Genomic DNA, 21,089 nt, shown 5'->3' on the forward strand with positions numbered 1-21,089 from the left:
TTAAACAGTTAGCTTACAGTCAAAAGTTTTTATTCACCTCTGCATCTGCTGGGGAGGGAGGTGAAATTCTTGCTTGAGACTCTGGTTGTGGAACAAAGAAAAAGCTATTTTAAAATCCATGTTCAGGGAATACAAGTCGTCAGATACAAATAGCGCCACTTTACAGAGACATCGAGTGGCCAAAGAGAGATATTGGAGAGATATTGTTGCCATCTTTTGAATGATATGTGCGCACAAGATATATTATAAATATATTTTTTGATGAATTTCTGCTCATGAAATAGGCGTATGTATTTACTGAAAGCCAGCTCAAAAGACCGCCCTTGTTTATTATAGTGTTGATTAATGGAAAATGTTACTTCTGGGGGAGTATAAGTTAACAGTTTGAGTCAAGCACATAGTGTAGGTCTTCTACTGTCATTGTGCTTTATTGGTATTATTCTTTTTTCACCTTTATTGTCACTCCAGGGCTCCGTACCAGTTACCTGTTGATTGGCAGCCTTTTCTGTTCATCATGCACACTGAGAAAGCAAGTAAAACCACCAGGATGGAGGTGAATGCAGAAGCTCCATTCGCGAGAAACACCAAGTCAACCTCATCTGCAGAGAGACATCAGGAAAAGCATTTTTACCATCTCTTCTGTTTGTTTCAGAAGTAACAATGAGCACTTTTCAGATGCAACAACTTGTGCTGGAAAGTTACTTACTGTCAATGTCCAGCTTAGTCCCGTTTCAGTATGTGTCCACATGACAGCACAGTAGTAGGGTCCCAGCCTGAGAAAACTTCAGGCTCTTCAATGGCAAGTTGTAGACACAGGTGTGTGTTTTTGTGTTGGAATTCCTCTCACACTGATCGTTCCTGCCTCCATGGGTGTAAATGAGTCTGGACCAGTAAACCAGTAAACACTGTGTTCTCCACCACAGGTCCCAGTCACAGAGGCTCCTGGCTGGATGGGCTCAGATACTGACTGATGGACCAAAACTGGGACGTTCAAACCTGAACCCTTTACACTGACAGTAGTGCCCTCTGCAAATTCAAATTTCTGTGATTTACTACTCACAGAAGTAAGTGGCTGAGTCTGAAATGCGTGAAGTGATATTTACCATTGCCAGTTTGCAGTGTGAAGCGCTTATCGTTCTTGAACTCATCATAAAAAGAGTGATTTTTATTAAACACACTGAGATGCACCTTGGTTTCTGTCCCAGAGCTTGTTTGTACCAGTAAATCCTTGCTGGAACATCAACGTCATAAGAACATTGTAAAGTCAACTTTTCTCCTGCTTTAACTGATAAAAAATCAGTTGAGAAAGTAATATAGTAATGTAACTAGTTACTTTTTTCAGCCAGTAATAAGGAAAGTATTATTACTTTTTTAAGGACTAATAAGTAACTAGTAATATATTACAATTTCTGAGTTACTTTCCCAGCACTGGCTGAGTAGTAGCATTACATGCTGTTTGTCCGCTCTAAACTTATATTATTCTATTTGCCTGCAAAATGTTTGGGGGTTTTATGGGCATGAAATTTTGCTAGGACAGAGGGATTATTTGAGTTAATTTCACAATATCAAATGCTATACTAGGTAACCTAATATTACTGGTGATGTTACATTCCTTGTTCGCTTTGCATCTGATATAAACATATCATACTTTTGTCAGTCACTGTATATTTGTAAAGACAATTTCAAATAACTCTCGCTAGTTTTTTTTTACTCCATTGTTTTTTGAATGCTGTGATTGAATGCTAGCACTTCTTTTGTCATCTGAGGTTCAAAAGACAGCTCTGAGTCACATAGACACCAAGGTTGCAGGCTTCTTTCTGAATGTTATCTGAGAAGACACCCAGGCAAGCGGTTAGATTTTTGAGGTAGCTAGTGCTGGTTCCAACGGGGATAAATACAATTATTTCTGATTTTGTGTCGTTTAACTGAAGGAAGATATTAGACATCCAGGCTTTTATCTCAACGAGGCAAGAGAGAACACCAGAGACATTGGAAGAACCAGGCCTTAATGGGACGTACAACTGGGTGTCATCTGCATAAAAATGGAAATATAAGTCTGAATGATTTTCCCCATGGATAGCATGGTGCATAACAGTGGCCCCAAGATTGCCCTGTAGAATTATTAAGGTCAATAGAAAAACCTTCCTGTTGACTTACACAAAAGTCTGATGAACTACATGGCCATCCACCACCCCAACTCCGAAAGCACATACATAAAGGGCACATACTTTTTTTGCATTGGGACTGAATGTTGGGCCAAATCATGAGGAGCAGAATTATTCAATAAAAATACAATTCTTGGGAATATTGGGCTACATCAATTAACTGCAGACCACAATGAAGATACACAAATATATCTCAAAATCAAAATTGTCATCACACAAATCCAATTTTATTGAAAACACAAAAATTTAACATGTACAGTTCTACTGCTTCACACTGGAGTACACGCATTCACTGTTGGTGTTGTTCCTCTGTTTTCTTGATCTGTTAGGCAGGTTAACATTTAAAGCAGCATAATGGAGGCTGTCTGCATCTCGGTAACCCTGGTAACAAAATATACACAACTGGATTACGATATTGATATATATCGATTGATATCAACAAAACAGTTGGTTGTTTTGCAATGAGAATTTTTTAATGGTAATCAATGAAGTATTACTATTATGAGTCATTTCACCTCTGAAGTTGTTGTGGAAGGACTTGATAATCTTGCTTGAGACTCTGGTTGTGAAACAAAGAAAACATTCTTTTATTCAAAAGTTGTATTTAGTGAATAGAAGCCATCATAAAAAAACAGTAACACTTACCTGTACATTGGCAGTTGTTTTTCTTGATTATCTTGTACACCAAGAAAGCCAGTAGAACAATTAGGATGGTAGTGAATGTCAAAGCGCCACTCAGGAAATACACCAAGACAAGAGAATCCACCTCATCTGCAGATTCAGACATCAGAAACAGAGCTTTCAGCTTTTACCTCTGTGGTCACCCAAAGCTTGATTGGAAGGTAACAATAAATAACTAAATAGGACAACCTCTGCTGAAAAGTTACGTACACTCGATTTCCAGCTTGGTCCATTTCCAAACAGTACATGTCCACATGAGGCAACAGCACAGTAGTAGGTCCCAGCATGAGAAAGATTCAGGCTCTTCAATGCCAAGTTGTAGACACAGGTGTGTGTTTGTGTGCTGGATTTCCTCTCACACAGATCGTTCCTGCCTCCATGGGTGTAAATGAGTCCTGGATGAGATTCTTCAGAGGTTTTGAACCAGTAAACACTGTGTTCTCCATCACAGGTCCCAGTGTGTACTGTACAGTTCAGAGTCACAGAGCCTCCTGGCTGGATGGGCTCAGATGCTGACTGAAGGACTGAAGCTGGGACTTTCAAACCTGAACCCTTTACACTGACAGTAGTGCCCTCTGCAAAAGTCAAGACAAATGTATAGCTAGTTGCGCAGTAGTAAGTAGCTGAGTCTGAAATGTCCAAATCATATATTGTCAAGTGATTTGCACCTTTTACAGTATCCAGAAGCGTGAAGCGTTGATTATTCTTGAATTCATGATAAAAAGTGGTTCTTCTATCATACACATAGAAGGTAGAGATGAGCCTTGGTTTCTGTCCCAGCGTTTGCTTAAACCAGTAAAGCCATGCTGAATTATCACGTTCATAGAAACATTGCAGAGTCACATTTTCTCCGACATTAGCTGATACAAAACGTCTCTCTTGATGAACAGACGAGGGCAATTTGGGATCTGTAATCTGAGCTGAAATGAAATGAAAGACAAAGCAAATGCACGATTAATTAAATTTAATAGACTTCAGTGTAATTTCTATACTAAAATTAGAAGCATTTCCATGAAGAGTTGCTATAAAGTAAAATTGGAGCTGCTGTAGCCATAAAAACAAAACTCACCCACGAACAAACATATCAGACAGAAAACAAACTTTGGAGATCTCATCGTGTTCAAATATGTATGTTGAATGAAAGGGTCTTGATACTTTCCCCACTCTTAAGAGAAAAGACTGTGTTTGATTGGCCAGCCTGATGTGACACTATGTCCTCCTTAGGAAACATGATCACATGTTCACTGCCACCTATAGTGTTTGGTTCTTGAGAAGATTCACATGTTGAGAGGTACAATGATGAAAACAAATTCATCTTGGCATATTCAAAATTAGCGAACAAGAATTTCCATATATATACAGCACATCAGAGCATGTTTATAGTTCATTTAGAATGTTTAACTAAATTCATAATCATAAAAAAAAATATTTCCTGTTTATTTCTTCTGGGGGGGTTTTTTTCCACAAAATGCTCTGAGTTTGACTTGAGTGGAGGAACTCATTTACCCTTTGTTAAGGATTTCTTATGCTCATCTTTTACTTGCAGATGTTTCCCAAGACTGGTGTGATGCTTCAACTCAATGTCTCTCGCACGAGTTAACGGTGCTCACGTTCATTATTTGAAAAATAATACATGGTCAGTGCACCCTTTACTGAAAATATGAGCATGTTCAATAAACGTCTTGTAGCATACTCATGCCCTTCAAGTATCTTGGCAACATTTGGCAATGGACCACTACATCCACCAGATAAAATAACATGCAGGTATAATAACTTATGTACCTGTCAAAAAAGGTGTCAGTAATAATGTTAGGTAAAAAGGAAACTTTAAATCACCTGCCCAAGAGTTTAGATCTTAGACATTACTTGTATCACAGTTTATAATCTGATGTTTCAATATGCCCTATGCAACTAAAGTATTCTATCCATTGTTTTTGTTGTTGTAAGTAGTACTCTAAATAGTATTTCAATTAAGTAGTTCTACTAATATTAGTATTTGAATTACTAGTATTAGTGTTAGTATTTGCCTTTTCTGTGTGATCAAATATGACACAATAATAACTCCCCTGTGTTTGGATGTTTTAGTGGTTCTTAGCTTAAGGAAAAGTATGTGGGAGTTCCATCCTCTCTACATCCTGCTGAAAACCACAGTAGCTGCTGCACTGAGAGAGATACAAAGCAAAAGCATGGAGGTAAAGGTTGAAGGGTCTCAGTGTAAAGACTGCTTCATTTCTGTTTTGCATTCATAGAGCAGCAGTGCCAAAAATAAACTTTGCATTACTACTACTGTTTGGCATAAAACCTATTCTGCAAAACATGTTAACTTCACCCTGTTCTTCAGCATTAGTAAGACTAAGACCTGAATACCAATTATCACTGTGCACACAACAAAATCAGTCAGGGACAACACCCTGTTCACTTTCTACCAGCTAGGAGTGTAGTGATACATACTGGTATAAGGTGAATACCCACCTCTGTGTAGGGGGATCTACCAGAGAAGTTGCAATGTTCTTGGACACTTTTTTGCAATAAAATTTTGGAAATAAATGAAAACTCCATGATAAACTACATCAACGTTACATCTAACCATGCATATTTATACCAGCTTACCTTGATGCTTTAAGTGCTTGCAATCGACCCTTCGCAAAGCCACAACCACTTAGTTACTGTTGCTAAGTGCGACAAACTGTCAGACCTGTCAGACTCAGCATGGTGCTGCCACTGTCTCTAACTGTACTCCCTGGAGAAATATTGTTGAATTTTTGGAAAATCAAAAAGGCGATCTCAGAAAGAAGGTGACAGAAAGGTTTGCATTATACCTTTGAAGGTTGTATTCAGGCTGTCAAAGTGATGTGAAAAAATAAAGAAAAAGCTATGGCCTACCAATCACAGAGTAGTAGTGAACCACTGCATCACCTCACGATTGAGACAGAGGACAATGATTAGAATTAGCACTGTTCCTGTAAAGCTGGGTAGGTCTCTAGTCAGTTTTACAATCATTAAAAAGCAAAAACAGTAGGGCTTTATGACATTACATTTAGGTTAGCTAGCGTTAGCTAACTAACATTACATTCGGAACAATCCACAGCCTACATTTTCTGGATTTGTTTTAGGTTTTGGAATGGGAATACATCGTACTTCTCCTTTCAACTTCTCCTGGTCAGGACTGTAACTATTACAAGTGCCCCAGGAACAGCGTTTGACCATATCTTGGTAAAAGTCGGGAAAAAATTTAGAAAAAGACTCATTTCTGAAACAAGTCTACGGAGCATCGCCATGAAAGTGTCGGACCTCAGTTAGAGCAAGTCCTACACTGTGCTGTGATTGGCCACCTTGCATATTCGGGGCGTGGCTTAGAGAAGGGTGAATTGAACTGCCTGTGTCACAGTGATTTGTCTCGTGTGACATCCTGTGTGTGTTTCGTCATTCTCTGCATAGCCTTTACAGTGGCAAAGTGTTTGTCAATAGACGATTTCCTTTTTTGTTTGACCGCAGTGCTTCTTCAGTTTACCCCTGCCTGCTTTGGGAAAGAAGATCTGGATATTTTTTCATGGTCCTTTGCTGTTATTTTTATTGGCAAATGTCAGAGATATTGCTATCACACATGTCTGCTGTGTCTTGTAAACAAGGAAGAGAGATTGCTGATGTGTCACAATGTTTTGCCAGAAACAACGATAATAGGTCAGATTTGCAGAAAAGTTGCGGTGATTGATCAAAATTGCAAATTGAGCTGAACTCACTGGAATTTGTTGAATTTGTTGTAATAGCAACATTGCAAAATCCTGGCGGGACATGTTAGAGAGCTTCATCACTTGAACAAAACCATAAGTCATTTTGGGGCACTCGCTCAAACAACTGATGCCCTTGTTGTTTTTTAGGACAGTCTCCAACATACGTGCTCGTCTAACATAAAGTTAGATAACGATGTTACGCCAGCGGCTGCTGCACCATGCAAGAGTGTGTGTTGATCAGTAATGGAGGAAGTATTCAGATCCTTAAAGTAGTAATACTGAAGTATAACAATACTCCCTTACAAGTAAAAGTTATAAATTGAAAATGTACCTAAAGTAAAGGTAGACTACGACTAAGTTAGACAGGCTTCATTCTAATCCGAACAGAAGCACTACTACTACTACTAGAACCTCATTTTTGTATACATTGTATATATTTTGTTGGTTAACAGACATTTTCTCTGTACAGAGACACCCTGCAGTGACTGTATGACACTGATAAATGACACCCTGTGGTTTCAGGGTAATGAATCATTATTTATTAGATTAACATCAAACTCTATACTTTTGTGAAATGCACACATTTGATTTTTTTGGATTTTAGAACAGAGTTCTGAAGGTTGTCTGTAATCTTTTGAAAACCTTGTTTGGGAGCCAACGGAATACGATATCTCAGCATAAAAACGGACAATACAATTTTCAGTTGGAAATTATTTACTTAGTATCATTTATCAAACATGATTGAAAAAATCTGCAACAACAGTCTGAACTTTACCAGAAAGATTCCACTGTAAGCTGAATCATCAACACCAATGTAAAGAAGTTTTAACCTCAATGTGACTTTCCTAGTTAAATAAAGGTTAAGAAGATTTGATAAAATATTATGATCAACATTAAATCTATCTGATCTACACTGACTGCAGCAAAATCTTGCCTTTTATCAAGCAATTTAACAATGTCATCCACAACAGCAGTTATTGTAATATGACCAGGTATCCTGACCTCTTTGGATTTAGGACAGGATGGGCAAGTATTGTGAGCTAACCAGTGATTCTGCTAAGAGAGAGAAGAGTGTGGATGTAGGTCGATAGTTGTTGAGGTCAAAAGAATCACTACTGTTGTGTAACTGAGCTGTTTTCCATATTACAGGAGTTTACCAGAGGTAAAGGTTGAACCAAAAATATGCACAAGGAAAACAGGAGAGTCAAGCCTAGGTACTGCATGTTAGATTTGTCCTCACCAGGAGACTTTTCTATGTTAATGTTTCTCAGTGTATCACTGTATATACCCTGAGCATTTAACATTATTGAAGGAAACACAGTTGTAATGGTGGGGTAGCCAAGCCTGATCCCTTCACCTTGCTCTTCTACATGATCAATACACTAAGCACACTCCACTAAAATCTGATCAACTGTCACTGTGTATGCAAACAATCAAGCAAGCAGTGGAAGAAGGATTCTGTTCTATTGCCAAGGCTTAAATGAATGCAATAAAGATCAGACTTGACTAAGAAAACTTCAGGCAGCTGTAAAACCCATCCACCATCGGTATGATACACAGAATTCATTGTAACCCTGTAGCATAATGGACTTTATGTCTGGTTTGTTTCTCTCATTTAGCATAGGTACTGACTCAGCTGTCTGTCATCAAAATGAACATATGCACTGTAGGATTCAATTATTGAAGGTCAAACAAAATACTTCCCGTTGACTTTAACAAAAGTCTGATGCACCACCCCTACTCCCACTCTCAGTACTCAGTACTTTCTGCCTCACTACATAAAGGCCACACTTCTTCTTCTTGCATTGGGACTGAATTTGGGACTGGGAGTAAATCAAAGGAGCAAAATCATTCAATAAAAACATTATTCCTGGGAGTACTGGGCCTCATCCTTTTGTTGCACACCACAGATACACAAATATTTCTCAGAATAAACATCTAAATCTGCATTAGGTCTACACTTGAAATACCACAAAATCTTTTTTATTGAAACCAATATAGTTAAATATAAATGTAACATGTTCAGTTCATCTGCTCACACTGGAGTACACACATTCACTGTTGGTGTTGTTCCTCTGTCTTCTTGATCTGTTGGGCAGGTTAACATTTAAAGCAGCATAATGGAGGCTGTCTGCATCTTGGTAACCCTGGTAACAAAATATGTGAAACTGGATTACGATATTGGTTCTTAAAAAAGCAACAAAACTATTGGTTGATTTGCATTAATAATGTGTTATAATAGAAATGAATGGACAATTTCACCTCTGCAGTTGTTGCGGAAGGACTTGATAATCTTGCTTGAGACTCTGGTTGTAAAACAAAGAAATTGCTCTTTTATTCAAAAGTTGTATTTTGAAAATGCAAGCCATCATAAAAAAACAACACTTACCTGTACATTGGCAGTTGTTTTTCTTAATTATCTTGTACACTAAGATAACCAGTAGAACAATCAGGATGGTAGTGAATGTCAAAGCTCCACTCAAGAAATACACCAAGACAAGAGAATCCACCTGATCTGCAGATTCAGACATCAGAAACAGAGCTTTCAGCTTTTATCTCTGTGGTCACCCAAAGCTTGATTGGAAGGTAACAATAAATAACTAAATAAGACAACCTCTGCTATAAAGTAACTTACCTTCAAAGTCCAGTTTGGTCCCGTTTCCAAACAGTATGTGTCCACATGAGGCAACAGCACAGTAGTAGGTCCCAGCATGAGAAGGATTCAGGCTCTCCAGTGGCAAGTTGTAGACACAGGTGTGTGTTTGTGTGCTGGAATTCCTCTCACACTGATGTTCCTGCCTCCATGGGTGTAAATGAGTCCTGGATGAGATTCTTCAGAGTTTTTGAACCAGTAAACACTGTGTTCTCCATCACAGGTCCCAGTGTGTACTGTACAGTTCAGAGTCACAGAGCCTCCTGGCTGGATGGGCTCAGATGCTGACTGATTGACCAAAACTGGGACGGTCAAACCTGAACCCTTTACACTGACAGTAGTGCCCTCTGCAAAAGTCAAGACATATTTATAGCTAGTTCCGCAGTAGTAAGTAGCTGAGTCTGAAATGTCCAAATCAAATATTGTCAAGTGATTTGTACTGTTTTTAGTATCCAGTGTGAAGCGTGGATTGTTGAATTCATGATAAAAAGTGGCTTTTGTATCAAACACATAGAAGGTAGACATGAGCCTTGGTTTCTGTCCCAGATTTTGCTTATACCAGTAAAGCCATGCTGAATTAAGACCTTTATAGAAACATTGCAGAGTCACATTTTCTCCAATATCAGCTGATACAAAACGTGTCTTTTGATGAATAAATGAGGAGACTTTCAGATCTGTCATATGAGCTGAAATGAAATGAAAGACAAAGTAAATTAATCAAATCTGATTGAATTCACTGTAATTAATATAAGGTATATTACAAGCATTTCCATGAAGAGTTACTATAAAGTAAAAGTGAAGCTGCTGGAGCCATAAAAACAAAACTCACCCATTTTCCCCACGAACAAACATATCAGACAGAAAACAAACTTTGGAGATCTCATCATGTTCAAATTGTATTGTTGAATGAAAAGGATCTCGATTCTTTCTCCACTCTTAAGAGACAAGACTGTGTTTGATTGGCCAGCCTGATGTGACACCATGTCCTAATTAGGAAACATTATCACATGTTCACTGCCACCTATAGTGTTTGGTTCTTGAGAGGTACAGTGTATGATGAAAGCAATGGCTTCGTCTTGGTATCATATTCAAAATTAGGGAACAAGGATTTACAGATATATACAGCACATCAGAGCATGTTCATAGTTCAAAATTTGGAACTAAATTCATAATCCCAGAAAATGAACTATTTACTGTTTATTTCTTCTGTGTTTTTTCTTGCTGAGAGTTTGACTTGAGCGGAGGAACTCTGCAGCTGTTGGCTCGTGGTCATACACTTTGTTAAGGGTTTCTTATGGTCATTATTCACTCACAGATGTTTCCCAAGACTGGTGTGATGCTCGATGTGTCTCGTAGGAGTTGACAACGCTTACATGATTAATTATTTGAAAACGGGTATGGTCAGTTCACCCTTCACCGAAAACATGAGCATGTTCAATAAATGCACTGTTTTAGCGTGCTCATGCACTTCATGCATTTTGGCAACATTTGGCAATGGAACATTATGTCCAACAAAAACAATAACATTCAGGTACATACCTGTCAAAAAACAAGAAAATCAACATATTGACCGAACCAACATCCTGAATCATTTAAAGCCCTAATAGTTACTAGTTACAGCATTGTAAGTGGAAAAGTGTGGTTTTGGAACATTCTGATGAACTGAACCATTAAAATGTTTGAATAGAAATTTTAGGTTTAAACCTATTATGCTGCATTTCCAGCCCTATATTGTGGTTCTGTGACTCCTGTCTGTTGGCTTTGCATGATTCAAAGTTCATAAAAGTATTTTCTATCTTATACTGGCTCCTCATGCTGGTCCTCATTTCAGCATCTGTCTGAAACAAGCTGTTTATGCTTCTGTTTCTTTGAGATCCCCCCACTCCAGATCCCACTGTCTTCTGATTGGCCATTGTCCAATGTGTTTACCAGGTTGCTGCAGGGATAGGTCTGCATGTTCCTTTGTGGGCGTTGCCATGTGTTCTATGCCTGGAGCAAATGACCATATTTGGAAATCGGAATGACATCATACCGAGCCATTAGTAGGAAAAAACAGTTCAAAACAGTGTTCAGAACAGGGGGATATCTGAGGTTTTGGCTCACAGGGATTTCTTTTTAATACTTTTACCTCATCATTTGAAACTTTGGTCATGTTTAATGTGAACATCTGACCTTGTAACATTATAGAAATGCTAGAAAATATGAAAAAGGTCCCCTTTAAAAAACCTAAGTAAGAGCTTAGATCTTAGACATTACTTGTACTACACTTTATAAACTGATGTTTCAATATGCCCTTTGAGACTAGTGTACTCTACGCATTGTTTTTGTTGTTGTAAGTAGTACTCTAAATAGTATGTCAATTAAGTAGTTCTACTAATATTAGTATTTGTATTACTAGTATTAGTGTTAGTATTAGCCATTGCTATGTGATCGAATATGACACTATAATAACTCCCCTGTGTTTGGATGTTTCAGTGGTCCTTAGCTTAAGGTATAATATGTGGGAGTTCCATCACCTCTACATCCTGCTGAAAACCACAGTAGCTGCTGCACTGAGAGAGATACAAAGCAAAAGCATGGAGGTAAAGGTTGAAGGGTCTCAGTGTAAAGTCTGCCTCATTTCTGTTTTGCAATTGTTAGAGCAGCAGTGCCAAAAAGAAACTTTTCACTATGCAAGGCTACTAGTGTATGGCATAAAAACTATTCTGTTCTTCAGCATTTATATTCCACTAAGACCTGATTACCAGTTATTACAGTGCACACAACAAAATTAGTCAGGGCCCTGTCCGTCTTCTACCTGCCAGAGGTGTAGTGATATTTATATACAGGTATGCGGTGAATATACACCTCTGTGCAGGCGGATTTATCACATACCAGACAAGTGTTCTCACAGGGTAAGGCTGCAGGCCATCATGCCACACACTTTCATGTAATCTGTGGCATTAACCATGCAAGTGAACTTTTGTTCCCTAACTTTAGCCCTTAAGGCATTGCCTCCTCCCACACAACATAACATAAGTCCTCCAAATGTAACAAAGAAAGATGTTTTTTGTCCTTGCTCTTTAGAATGATACATAGAAGTGTTTCTGATCTGACTTCCCTATTTGCGGAATGACCATAATTAGTCTGTGCTATTCTAAAAGCAAAATACATCCCTTTTCTGAGGCAATAAGGTTAAGTTAGGTGTAAGCACAAAAAGATCTTGGTTTAGGGGAAATTACTCCCCTGATCAAGTTTTGGGTTAAATAATTCTTTGTAAAGGTTTGGGGACCGTCAACTGACATCTTCTTCGCTCATATCGTACAGGGCTAGAGAGCTTCATCACTTGAACGAAACATTTGTTGTTTTGGGGCACTCTCTCTTATGACACCCAAACTTTAAGGAAAAACACATCCTCTCGCTTTTTGTCCTGCTCAGTCTTTCAGTCAATGTGTGGGCAAACACGTCGCTTGAATCTGGTCCAGTATGTCTCGCATACTCAGAAAGTGCTTTTATGGTTATGAAGGAAAGTTAAATATTTTCTGGTTTTCCCTCTCAGCTAAAGTAACTAACAAGATGTAAAGCTATCCATCCATCAGGAAAGTCCATAAATCACCAGAAGTTGAGGCAGAGCAGCTGGAGGACATTAGAGGTAAAACCAGAAAATATTTTCCCTATAAAATATGATACACTTTCACCAAAATCAGTGAAAAAAGTTATACAGTTGTGTTTTTGTACAGTAATGAGTAGGCGTAGTCTCGCAGAGCCAGACTATAGATGTTTAAAGAGAACTAAATGCAGCATTGTAAGTGGGACTCCGCTGCTCAATGGCCAATTTGTTGGCAAGTACTTTTGTACTCTCACTCAAGTAGTTATTTTGATGACTACTTTTACTTCTACTTGAGTACTTGTTTTTTGCAAAGTAACAGTATTTTTACTTTAGTACGGTTTTTGGCTACTCTACCCACCTCTGAATATGTAGTAAGTTGCAGGAGGTCTAATGTTAATCCTGGTTGGATCCTTTATCAAAATATTTTTAAAAATTTAATTGAAAATAATCTGCAACAACAGTCTGAACTTAACCAGAAAGATATGATTTAACCATGTGGAAGCTGAATCATCAAAATCAATGTATATTATCATCAACAACATTAAACAGATCTACACAGAATGCAGCAAAATCTTGCCTTTTATCAAGCAATTTAACAATGTCATCCAAAACATCAGTTAATCAGTGTAATATGACCAGGCATCCTGGCCTCTTTGGATTTAGGACAGTATGGGCAGGTATTGTGAGCTAACCAGTGATTCTGCTAAGAGAGAGAAGAGTGTGGATGTAGGCTGATAGTTGTGTAGGTCATAAGATCACCTTAGTGTAACTGAGCTGTTTCAAGCCTAGGTACTGCATGTTAGATTTGTCCTCACCAGGAGACTTCTATGTTTAGGTATATCAGTGTATTACTGTATATACCCTGAGTATTCAACATTTCTGAGCGAAGGAAGGATACACCCTTGTAATGGTGGGGTAGCCAAGGCTGATCCCTTCACCCTGCTCCTCAACATGATCAATCCACTTAGCACACTCCACTAAAACCTTATCAATTGTCACTGTGTATACAAACAAGCAAGCAAGCAAGCATTGGAAGAAGGATTCTCAGTTGAGCAAGTAGACCTGGAGCAAAATGTTGGTATTCTCAATTACATAGTCAAAGTACCAACTTCTACACTGGTAAAGGCTTAAATTTGCTCCAGGATGTCGGCCCCGCCCACTGTAAAAACTGTTACTTAGATCTAACTTAAAAAAAATAAGGCAACATTTTCCAAGCACTTTTTGTTAGTTTAGTGAACTTCTTGATTTTTTTAGTTGGGAAAACTCAGTAATAAACATTTTAGTGTATGCTAAAATATTAAGTAGAGTCTACAAAAAACTGCCAAAAAATTAAGTTCAGCCATTGTCAAAATGGACAGCATTTTAACCACATCAAACTTAATTAAAATAAGTTACATTCAAAAGAAATTTTGAATCAGTTCATGTACTTATTTTCTTTAAATGTTGACCAATTATTTTTTTCTGTTGTAAAATTGCAAATTACTTAAATAATTAGTTAGCATTGTCATAAATTTAACAAAGAAAAGGACGTATCGGTTTCCAACATTTATTAAAATCCATAAATGCAGTTATGCAAATTATTGACACAATCTTCTGACCACAGCCTATGTGTAGTAGAATACCTTTCCAGCACCTCTTCTGTGTATAAACAGTAATCTTGAAGGGACAAATTTTACTATTTCAAAAATTACAGCTAACAGTCTGCCTCAGGCATCATTAGACGTCACTGGTAACAGAACAGAAGCTGTGCTAGAAGGCAGAAGCTGCAACTGTAGGTGTTTTTATACATTGTGAGTTACGGTTTAATATTGTCAGATTTTCCTTTTAAATCTTAATAAAACATTTTACATACTACAACTTGTGACCTCAGCTTACAAACTGCAGCTTGATACAATATTGTGACAGTGTATTTCAGTGACTATTAAAACACTTGATCATAACAGAAAAATGTTCATTAACAGAAAAAATATCTGTGACAGCCAGGGTGACTGTCATGTTTCACTGTCCACGCTTGAAACTTGTTAGTGAAACTAATGACCATGGAGGTTAGTTGAGTACCCAGTGCGGAGACCCACAAACAATCCTTGAAAGGCCTTCAGGTACAACAGTCTGAAAAATCACACATCAGGCCAAGAAAATGTATAACATTCCTCAACAGAAACAACAAAACTCTGTTTTCACTGCAAGGCCAACAATCTTTGCGAGAAACTTGTTGTTGAGGCTTATTAACTTGGCAGTTGGTTTTGGGCGCAGTGCATTGAGTCCCACAAAAAGTCTTCATCAAAAGATTGGATGGATACTGGAGATTCTGGCCAGATTGTCAAGATCTGTAAGCACTGGATTCCCTCGATGATGATGCCCACCGCATCTGGTTCATGGCGAGCATAGGCTAGATCCTCAAACCGCATTTTCAGGTCCTCATGCACACTGCACTCTGCAGTTCCCTGTATGACAAACAAACAAAATTAGGAAACTGTCGCACTTATTAAGGAAAAATAAAAACAGAATGTACAGTATGTTCAGATTAAGATAATAATTCAACATCACATCTTCTTTGGAGACCCATAAAACGCAAATGTGTGCTCAAATCCACACAACACTAAGCAATTTCAATAAATTTAATACAAATGTACCTATCACAAACTAAATAATGTTAATATTTTATGTACAGATCTTTAACATAAAAATCCAATAACTTTTGCTTTGTATGACGTAACAGTGTGTGGCTTTTTCAGACACTTCATACTCTTCAGATCCCCAAATGAATGCTGGATATTAGTGATGGTGGAAATCTAGGTTATCAAGGTTCTTGACAAATCCACTGGTCTTTCCCACTTATTTCAATGTGGGAAAGACCAGTAAAGAACATATTTACCAGTTAGCAACAGCTTATATAAAACACTTAATAGCCTACTGAATGAAAAGCCCAGATGTCCCCTTTTCCACCAACAATTAAATGGAGCATGTATTCATTGATCTGTGTGGAGCTGGAGACCTGTGTCCCAGTGTCTCATAAATCCTTTCACAAATGTAACATTATGCATATCTGTCAGGCATACAGATTAAACAATCTGTAAATAAATACAAAATAATGTTAAATATTTCCTGTATTTGTCATAAAATAAAAATGAGAGGATATACAAAAGTCATTGAGCAGGCAGTATTTTTCAGAGATTTTCCCAGGAATGGAATTTTAAAAAGGTTCTGCATAGGGCTCTACTTCATAATACTTAAAAATCGCCTATTCTAGGCCTCCTGCTAACAATCTCCATGCTGCTGGTTCTCTCAGCCTACACATGACGAATGCTGGTTCAGTCAGCCCACATAAAATCATACTGGTTTAACTTGACCAGTAAAACCAGAAACAGACCCAACCATACTTTTTAACAATACTTACATAGTACTCAGAGATAAGGTCCTGTCCACTCTTTCACATATACTCAGTGAGGCATCTTAGAGTCACATCTCTCTTCTTCATCACAGAGGCACTTGGGTCCTAGAGTTGATGAGTGAATAATGAAACATTTAGCAATATCACTCCAAACCTACAACATAATCACTGCTGGTCTGAATTATCTTTTCAATACAATAAAGTTTTAGGACACTGCCATTTTGTGAAAATTTAAGTACTTTCAGTTTAGTTAATCAAAACCAAAAAATAAAAAGTGGTAAATTTCAAAGATTAGTCTCATTATTCTTCAGATGATTACCTATGTGTTAGAAAAATATCTTTGACATAATAGGCAGGTGAACGAAATGTTATTTGTGATGAGTTATGTCAGTTTACTTCTGGATGCTGTCTTGACAAATGACTGCGGAGGGCCCTCCAGGATGTAGAAGAGCATGGGCAGTCTACATGTATACATGACAAGACATGGCTGTATCTAAAGGTCCCATGATGCTATCTGTAATGCTTTACAATATCAAGCTTTTGCGGTACAACAGTGCTGCATAATTTACACGGCCATCCCATTTGTTATTGAAAAAATACAACAAGGTATTATTAGGGCTGAAACGATTTATTGATTAAATTGATAAAATGCTTCGACATAAATTCTCTGAATCGATGCTTCGTTTAATTCATGTAACTATACAGCACAGTGTTTTGCACAGACATTTATTAGTGTCGCACATCGCGCTTACGCTGTGAACACGACGTCGTGGTGGGGGAAGGGGATTACGGTAGTAATCTTTACTCATTACCACTGACGGGAACGTTGCCCAGCACGATTGCTCTAAAAGTTGCTCTGTGTATTATCAGCTTAACAGTAACAGCAACTTCAGCAATTACCTGAAATCATGATTGATTGTGTAGTTGAAGGCTAGCCAAAGTAAGCCGCAGTCCTCAGCTGAAAATGTACCCATGTGCGTTGTTGTTGTTCTCCTTTTTGGGCCATGAGTTGCAACCTCACAGTCAGGAGTTAACTGGCTGTCGGGAGCTGCACCTTTTAACTCACCTCCAGCTCTCTCTGTAGCTCAGACAATCCCTGCTACCTGCGTGTGCTAATCCATCCTTTCACGCCGCCGCCGCCGCCAAGCAAAAGTACTTCTTATACGATGTATCGATGAATTGTATAAATAATCTAGCAAAGCTTTGAATACTAAAATCATTGTTAGCTGCAGCCCTAGGTATTATTATATCTAGCCTTTTGGAAACAAGCTTAATAAAACTGCTTAAGATTTTTCCTACTTTCTTTTGGGGCCGTTCTTACTGTTAAATAAACTATACATTTAGTTTTTTATATATATAATTTTTTGTTTAAGAGGGCATAATCTTTGTACGACATTAATACACAAGATACATTTGTAGTAAACATGCCGTCGGTCAGTAGATGTTCGGTAAAATATTTTTGTGAAAATACATACTTTGACAAAACTAGGCTACGTTTTGATTTTTGGACAGCCATGTTTACTAAAAGTGAGGGAAACCAGAAATCTTTGATTCATTAAAATTGATTTTATTCTCTCACAGCAGTCAAGCAGGAAATACTGCAGGAGATACAGACCCAGCAGTTAACATTAAAACCTGTAATCACACATCATAAGCTAGGAAATATGCCTCAATTATAAAAACCTACATTTATTTCCATTCAATAGCGTCCAACCATTTTGAGTCCCCGCTAAATGGACATTCTTTCATGTAGAGTTCTTCTCTATGCCACAGGGTGCTCCTTCTATGAGGGCTGTCTATGTTAAGAGCCTGGAGGAGATGCAGGACCTGCCATCCTGCACGTCTTGCTAGCAAGAATTTGGTCAAAGCTAGTAATTCATTTCTTGTAATTGTCTCCCAAAACCTGCTTCATGAGTATTTTAAGCGAGTTGTTTGAGACAAAATATTTAACATTCATTAAAACTACATTAACAACGTTGCTGTTCAACAACCAAAACATCTCTAATATATCAGTTAAATGTCAGTAACATTAACATTAACTTAACTCCACCACCTAAAAAACAAAAATCTTGAGCCAGCAATCAAGCCATCTTGAGTCCAGACGTTAGGGCCACAAGAGGAAACGTCCATTTATTTTAAATTCTCTACTGAAAGCGGGAAGACATTGCATGTTAATGAAAACCCGACAAAGTATAAACTGCATTTGACAAGAACTCGAGTTTTTAACGTATCCATTAGAGCTCAACGTTAGTGTACATTTGGAAATGTCTCTGGCATCCTCACACAACAAACACATGATAGAGGAAACGGAGTGGTTTTCTAGCATGAGAAAAAGTAATATATCCATGCCAATTCGACTAAAAAAATAATTTTTACAAGTAAAAATGGTTACTTACATATGTTTAGTGATGTATTGTCCTCAGCTCTGCTGAAAACGCTGGTCAGGTCAGCACTGCAGTTTGGTCACCTCTGTAACAGCCCAGCCGTTAGAGCCGCGTGTGGGACATGCCCAGCCGAGTTCTGCTGTTGCTATGGTTACTAACTGAAATGTAGGCATGTCCTGACAATTTACTTATGACATAGGTCCTTAAACTGAGTTTTGTGAAATCAATTTATTAGGAAGTACAACAAAATCAATTTTATGGTAGAAAATAGCAAGTAACTGGAACATTCACACTTTTTACTTTTCTGTAACTTAAATAGAAAGGAAAAGAAAAGAAAAGAAAATTTTTGAAAGAAATTTACATTTTAAAATGAAGTCGTATGGACAGGGCTATTGAAGGACTTTACAGTGCAGGGTCTTTGCCAGTCGGGTGGGCTAAAGAGACAGAAGCATCTACAGCTTGTTTCAATAGAGGCTGAAATGAGGGCAGCATGGCGATTCTGTATAAGAAAGTACTGGGCCTCATCTTTTTGTTACACACAGAATATACATCTAAATCTGCATTAGGTCACGAATCAATTTTATTGAAAAGTAGATATGTAACATGTTCAGTTCATCTGCTCACACTGGAGTACACACATTCACTGTTGGTGTTGTTCCTCTGTCTTCTTGATCTGTTGGGCAGGTTAACATTTAAAGCAGCATAATGGAGGCTGTCTGCATCTTGGTAACCCTGGTAACAAAATATATAAAACTGGATTACGATATTGTTCTTACAGACATTTTAAAAAAAGAGCAACAAAACAAGTGGTTGTTTTGCATAAAAAAGGTGTTTTAATTAATTATTAAGTTAAATTTCACCTCTGCAGTTGTTGTGGCAGGAGCCGATAATCTTGCTTGAGACTCTGGTTGTGAAACAAAGAAAAAGCTTTTTATTGGAAACTTGTATTTATGAATACAAGCTATCAGATACAAACTGTAACACTTACCTGTACATTGGCAGTTGTTTTTCTTAATTATCTTGTACACTAAGATAACCAGTAGAACAATCAGGATGGTAGTGAATGTCAAAGCTCCACTCAAGAAATACACCAAGACAAGAGAATCCACCTGATCTGCAGATTCAGACATCAGAAACAGAGCTTTCAGCTTTTATCTCTGTGGTCACCCAAGCTTGATTGGAAGTAACAATATAACTAATACGACAACCTCCACTGAAAGTAACTTACCTTCAAAGTCCAGTTTGGTCCCGTTTCCAAACAGTATGTGTCCACATGAGGCAACAGCACAGTAGTAGGTCCCAGCATGAGAAAGATTCAGGCTCTCATGGCAAGTTGTAGACACAGGTGTGTGTTTGTGTGTGGATTCCTCTCACACTGATCGTTCCTGCCTCCATGGGTGTAAATGAGTCCTAGATGAGATTCTTCATATTTTTTGAACCAGTAAACACTGTGTTCTCCATCACAGGTCCCAGTGTGTACTGTACAGTTCAGAGTCACAGAGCCTCCTGGCTGGATGGGCTCAGATGCTGACTGATGGACTGAAGCTGGTATGTTAAAACCTGAACCCTTTACACTGACAGTAGTGCCCTCTGCAAAAGTAAAGACATATATATATGCATAGCTAGCTCCGCAGTAGTAAGTAGCTGAGTCTGAAATGTCCAAATCAAATATTGTCAAGTGATTTGTACTGTTTTTAGTATCCAGTGTGAAGCGTGGATTGTTGAATTCATGATAAAAAGTGGCTTTTGTATGAGACACATAGAAGGTAGACATGAGCCTTGGTTTCTGTCCCAGAGTTTGCTTATACCAGTAAAGCCATGCTGAATTAAACCTTATAGAAACATTGCAGAGTCACATTTTCTCCAATATCAGCTGATACAAAACGTGTCTTTTGATGAATAGACAAGGACAGTTTCAGATCTGTCATCTGAGCTGAAATGAAATGAAAGACAAAGCAAATTAATCAAATCTGATCAAATCCAGAGTATTATTAATATATTAAGATATATCAGACACATTTCCATGAAGAGTTGCTATAAAGTAAAAGTGGAGCTGCTGGAGCCATAAAAACAAAACTCACCCATTTTCCTCACGAACAAACATATCAGACAGAAAACAAACTTTGGAGATGCCATCATGTTCGAATTCTTATGCTGAATGAAAAGAATCTCGATTCTTTCTCCACTCTTAAGAGACAAGACTGTGTTTGATTGGCCAGCCTGATGTGACACTATGTCCTAATTAGGAAACATTATCACATGTTCACTGCCACCTATAGTGTCAAGTTTGGTTCTTGAGAAGATTCACATGTTGAGAGGTATATAAGCACATCAGATCATGCTCATAGTTCATAATTAAAAATTTTGAACTAAATTCATAATAACAAAAAATATTTTTTCATGTTTATTTCTTCTGGGTTTTTTCTTAATAAAATGCTGTCGTTGACTTGAGTGGTGGAACTCTGCGGCTGTTGGTTTGTGGTCATACCCTTCGT

General features: G+C 37.9%; 1 long non-coding RNA gene and 2 pseudogenes across 1 annotated transcript; all 3 read right to left on the reverse strand.

Moving 5' to 3' along the window:
- Positions 1 to 2,376: 2,376 nt before the first annotated feature.
- Positions 2,377 to 10,123, reverse strand: LOC119912849 (annotated as a pseudogene).
- Positions 2,711 to 3,076, reverse strand: LOC119912851. The gene is made up of 3 exons (XR_005446286.1): positions 3,057 to 3,076; positions 2,811 to 2,936; positions 2,711 to 2,724 (listed from the first exon to the last, which is right to left on the reverse strand). It is a non-coding gene; the product is annotated as an uncharacterized LOC119912851 (long non-coding RNA).
- Positions 10,124 to 14,654: 4,531 nt separating the features above from the next.
- On the reverse strand, positions 14,655 to 20,735 carry LOC119912852 (annotated as a pseudogene).
- Positions 20,736 to 21,089: the final 354 nt, after the last annotated feature.

The sequence above is a fragment of the Micropterus salmoides genome, unplaced genomic scaffold (genome assembly GCF_014851395.1).
Source record: "Micropterus salmoides isolate LMB-PRFRI ecotype aquatic unplaced genomic scaffold, ASM1485139v1 Ms_hic_scaffold_2, whole genome shotgun sequence".
In the NCBI taxonomy this organism is placed as follows: domain Eukaryota; kingdom Metazoa; phylum Chordata; class Actinopteri; order Centrarchiformes; family Centrarchidae; genus Micropterus; species Micropterus salmoides.